Source organism: Trichomycterus rosablanca, chromosome 9, assembly GCF_030014385.1.
Source record: "Trichomycterus rosablanca isolate fTriRos1 chromosome 9, fTriRos1.hap1, whole genome shotgun sequence".
In the NCBI taxonomy this organism is placed as follows: domain Eukaryota; kingdom Metazoa; phylum Chordata; class Actinopteri; order Siluriformes; family Trichomycteridae; genus Trichomycterus; species Trichomycterus rosablanca.
Window position 1 is genome coordinate 9,072,026 of NC_085996.1, and position 6,094 is coordinate 9,078,119.

Sequence of the window (6,094 nt, forward strand, 5' to 3'; positions counted from 1 at the left end):
AATATCAACAATTTTTATAATATTTGGTTTGAATTAAATTAAAAGAAATATTTCTAAGCATACTTAGGGTCCTTAACAGCCTCAGAAGTGCAAGGTGGTATGAGCATAGTCGGAGTAACCAAGTATTCATGTACGACGTGTGCATATTTCCTCTAAATAGTTACTAAATAACACATTTAAAAAATACATTAAAATAAATGTAAATAAAAAGTTATAGATATTAATGCTGCAACTAATTGTAAACATCTCACAAATTGCACCTGGTTTTATTATAAAAGGGAATATATTACACACTTAGGAACAGCAGTAAAAGCAAAAGAACTTCTTAAAATTCCAATAGTTTATTTATAAATAGTTTAAAATAGTTAACCTTTTAAACCAATTAAGCTTAAAATAACCAGACTTTTGGGAATTTTACCAACACAATCTAAAAGAAATCCACAAAACCTGAGAAAGTACCTCACCATTCTTGAAGAGGGATACTAAGCCATTTTAAGGCACTAGGGCTCCACCAAACCACAGTGAGAGTCATTATCTCTAAAAGAAGAAAACTGATGAATCTACTTATAGACTTATTGGTGGCAGACTTATAAAAATGTTTTATTGGGTAATCGACAACTCATCCAAGAAGTTACAAACAATCCCAGCAAAAACATACAGAACTGCAGATGTCTCAAGCCTCAGCTAAGGTTTATGATGCCAAGTGACTAGACAAAACTAGCATTCATTAAAAGGTAGTAAGTAGGGAAACTAAATGTAATGGAATCCATCTGTGAACTAAGACATTATTTAGGTTATGCTGCATGACAAAACATATTTACATCAGAAAGGCTCAAACTTTTGGAGTGGCCAAACAAAATTCTGACCCATCATGACCATGCACAACAACAAGACACTTGATTCTCAGAACTATTAGACCTTGATGCACATTCTTACTATTTCCCTTTAGTAAAGAGCTGATCTCTAAACCCACATCTATCTCATCTTGCTCTGCAGGGACAAATCGTACAAAAACATTCCCATCTGATTATTATTATTATTATTAGATTTTCTAATCCAGCGTGCACTAATGCTATAATACCAGGGACAGTCTGAAGAAATCAAACTGATTCAATCAAGAAAAGACAAATAAATATGATCAAGAGGGGATCATTTATTTCTCTGATATTAAAAAGTGTCTTTGGCTTAGGTTTTGGAAAATGGAATTATTGTAAAACCACACATCTGGGGCAAGGTAGGATAAACTCTCAGGTCACAGATATAGGCCAAGACCTAGTGCCAAGCCATGTGGGTTATTAAATATGATCTGCAGCAAAAGGAAACATGTATTCAATGACTTTTTTTTCAGCAGTATATGTCCTAAAGACCTGGGTTTGATTCTTGCCATCATTTTTTTAGCGTCTACCTGGATTTTCTCTTTTTTCCTCCACCTCCCAATTGCGTTAAATGTCACAATGCATTTAGTTAATTAATATTTATTCATTAGGGATACAAGCTTTATATGCGTGTTTAAAATACTGGGTGTGAGGTGAGAAAAAGTCATGGACAGGACATCAGTAACCTGTTGGGCATCACTCACTTACCCATTTAATTACTCACACCCTGGGAAATTAGGAGTCTCCAGTTTACATTTTGCATGTTACTTAAAGATTACTAAACTGAATTTAAAATTACTTTTTTTTTTCATTTTCATTACTGGCTTATCCTGGTCAGGGTCACGGCAGGTCCAATTTTATTGGGAAACACTGGGTGCAAGACAGAATACCAAGGACAGGGCACCAGTCAATCAATCACAGGGCTTAAAGCTGGGGTGAAGTATTTCCAAAGCAACAAATTGTGTTCACAGGCAGTTGTAGTGAGTGCCCGCAGACAGTGGTCTGAGGAGGTACAGGCCACAACCTGCCAACAGGTTATTGGTCAGTCAAAACTTGATGACAGAGGAATGAATGAATGTGTCACAACACAGTGGATTGAACACTTCTGTTTATGGGGCTGTGTAGTTGTACCACAATGGGCATGTAGGCATTACAACTGGACATTGAATCAATGAAAGAAGGTTGACTTATCCGAAGGATCCTGTTTTCTCCATGGTCATATGAGCTGGGCCTGTGTGCATTATTTACCTGCCGATGCACTGTAGAAGGATCCACCTTGCAATGTACAGAAGTTAAAGGATCTTCTGGTAATGTCCTGATAACAGATACCCTCTGATGTCTTGGAGTAAGAGCTGTTGACAGCATGTTGACAGTATACAGCATATTAAAGAGCTTATTATTTTGGCCCATCAGTGTAGCAGTAGTAGTAGTAGTAGCGGTACAATGTCCACTAGATGGCAGAATTAAAATATGTAATAGCATAGAACGTGAAGCTCGTACATATATGGCTTTCAGTGTTTCATTTTTATACACTTATTAACGGTATTAAACTAATTAGGTATAAAGTCCACCTGCAAACATTGGGCACAATGTGGGGGACCCTTCTCCCCATACAGGTACCCAACTAACGCAACAACATCATTCACCCATTTATTCATATATGAGTAAAACTATAGCTATAATATATGAAATGTTCTAATAAAATCTAATTTCTATCTTTTACCTAATGTTAAGTTAATTATATGTATTTCTTACAGATTATTACATCCATTTGCTCACTTTTTCACTTAATGGGAATTGTGTTTTCACTAATCCTACAACAATTTCACTTTAAACTTTTATTCACTAGATGGCGCTGCTGCAATACAAATACATATACTGTAATCCTTTTTGTAAGTAACCTCTGATTCATGTGGTTACTTTCACGGATCAGGTCCACATACATGATTTGTAAGAGCTGTTGACAGCATGTTGACAGTATACAGCCCAATAAGTTCATCCAGGCTTGGGAACGTCATGCCTTGCAGGCATCCACCCAGTAGATAGCATTGCTGAGACTTGAACCCTGTATCCCTGGATCTAAGTGAAAGTGGGCTTGCAAGCTGCCCCACTGTGCCACTTGAGGACACTGGTATGCCATAAAGTTAAATTACATTATATGACTTTCTGCATCACCAAAATAATAATCATGTTTGCATACTCTGACTTATATAAAATAAATACATATATAAAATAACTTAAATACTTTGTTAGTCACAGTGAACATGTTGCTGCAGTGTAAACCTATTAAAGGAAACGTCAGACACCAAAGATGTGCAGGCTGTGAGATTTTTACCAGTACTTTAAAACAACACTGCTCTTTAGTTTGCTCGACTCTGGTATATAAATACACTGTGACCAAATGTATGTGGACATGGACCATTAGAGTTTTTGACATTTCATTTCAAAACCTGAGAAAGGTCCAGTTCCCTGAGTTGGTAACATTAGCAGACATGGTAAATGTCAGGTCCGAATTGCTTATCTTTTGGCCCTTATCAGTAGTGCTTTGGGTGTGATAGTGAAAGGACACCAAGGGAAGAAACACTGTTGTCTAAAAAGGGTTCTTATGCTTGGGTGGTGCATCCAGTACGCTAGCTTAAATCTCCAGCCTTTATGCATTTAAATAATGCTCTTAGGAACTGATCTCTGCTTTAACTGCTTTAACTGGGTATTAAATGTACTATGTGTGAAAGTGATCCACTATCAGGCCTGAGAATTAAGTTATTTGATTTAATTGTCATGTTACTATTTTCACAACTTTCACAACAGCTGTAGAAGTGATGTTGTTGTGCACACAGGAGATAAAATGCACAAGTAGTAGAAGAACACACTGATCATAGTGTGATCCTCTGTACACAGTATGGCTGACAATCCACTGCTAGCTGGTAGACAAATGGTTGGCGACTACACACGTCGGAGAGAACAGGTGCTAATCAGTGAGAGTGTGGTGCAAGTGGCAGAGGAATTTTAGAAAAGATAGTTCTGTAAATGCAGAAAGTAAAATGTCAAAAAAGGAGGTAGAAAGCAGCTGGTATGGGCAGGCTGAAGAATGTGGAGGCACTGTTGAGACGGCAGCTGGTGTACACATACATGTGAGTGTTCCTCAGTGATATGGACTCCTACAAATTTGAAACTGCTGACTATTTTCACAGCAGCTTTATTGGGCTCTTTTAATTCTTAAATTTTCAATATTCTAATTCTGGGACTTATTTATTAATAAAAAAATATTAATAGTAGTAACAAGGTGCTGTCAATGATGGCCAATGGTGTCACAAGCAGTGGCTATTGTCCAATAGATAGGAACAATTCAGGGTAGCTAATCCACCTTCTTCATGTGATTAAGAGGTAGAAGGAAACAAAAGTATCTCAAGAAAATGCATGCAGACATGGGGACAAAATGCCTAGAACTGTTCAGCATCCACACAGTTGTGCCATCTTCAAAAAATCTGATTGGACAAGAAATATCTTTTACAAATCATGCAGAATTAAGTTGATCTACTTTTAGATTTTACGAGGGCAATGATGTTTCCTGTATTAAATGTATGCTTATGCAATGTTTTACATCCCTCTATCTCTCTCTTTCTTAATCACTCTCTCAGTTTCTTTCTCCATCCCTGAAGATTCTGTCATTTGGGGCTGCTGCCAATGTTACACAGGAAACCTGGGCAGAAAAAGACGGGAGGTGCAGAAAATAAGTGTTGAATCATATCAGCATGGTGTGACTGCACACATACACTATAAATAGCTAAAAGAGAGAGAGAGAGAGCGAGAGAGAGAGAGAGAGCGTGAGAGAGAGAGAGAGAGAGAGAGAGAGAGAGAGAGAGAGAGAGAGAGAGAGAGAGAGAGAGAGTAAAAATATAGGGATGAGAGCAGTGTGTCATGAATGGACAGTGGATAAATGAGTCTAATAAATGACTAGTGAACGTTGCTGCTGGGATCAACAGTGAATCGAACAGTTTGGCGTTAATTAATTTTCAATAAGCACTCAGCCTGGAAAGGGCACCTATCTATTGCAGAGCAACACACACTCAGACAATCACACATTTACTCAGATCTAGAGCCAAATTAAACCTTTCACGTGTTTTTAAATATGGTAGGAACTTCAGTACCCAGAGGAAACTCACAAGCCAAACTCCTCACAGATAGTGACTGGAGGTAAGGATTGAACCCAGGTCTTTAGAAGCGGGACCATCATTCATAATATAAAACAAAATAAAATCCAACAAAAGCACAAGCAGATTTGTTCTATTATGTAAAGCTGGTTAGAACATTAATTCCGTTAGGATCTTGAGTGGCACTACTGCTGGGGTCCAGGGTTCAAATCCACAGTAGTGCTATCAACCATTTGAGTGTCTACACACAGACATCATTGGCTATGTCTGGCCGGATAAGAGAGTTGGGCAGTTGGCCAAGCCACACAATAGATTGGCGTCCTGACTGGTGTGTGTTACTGCATTGCTCCCAGTGATTCCGGGGGAGCTGCTCCCAGTGATTCCGGGGGAGCTGGACCCACTGAGACCCTGATAAGGACAGAGGGGTGGGAAAACATGAAAATGAAATGAAAAAATTAGAATTGATTCATAGTTAAAAACTGTTTCATGCTGATCAAAGTCTTGGTGGGTACTACACCACCTGGACATACTGGGCCCATGACAGGGTGCCAGTCCACACACATTTTTAAATTTACTCACAGCCAAATGTGCCTTCATTTTATTTTCATACCACAACTTTATCATGTTCAGGGTCACGGTGGGTTCGGCTTCACAGGAATCACTGGACGCAATCCATTTTGCAATTCACTGGACACCGATCATGTCTGTATGTAGCCACCTGACTGGGCTGATTCGAACCCTGGGTCCCAGCTAGTATAATTTACCCCTGCACCCGTTCACCCCTCCCCCAGCACCCCCCAAAGAGCCTTGGTTTTACATTTACATTTTCAGCATTTAGCAGACGCTTTTATCCAAAGCGACTTACACAATGAGCAATTGAGGGTTAAGGGTCTTGCTCAGGGACCCAACAGTGGCAACTTGGTGGTGGCGGGGCTTGAACCGGCAACCTTCTGTTTACTAGTCCAGTACCTTAACCACTAAGCTATCACTGGTTTTACAAATTACAAATTGCACCTTTAATACAACCTGGTTTAATAATGCCACGTTTTAAATAAAATGATCATAAGT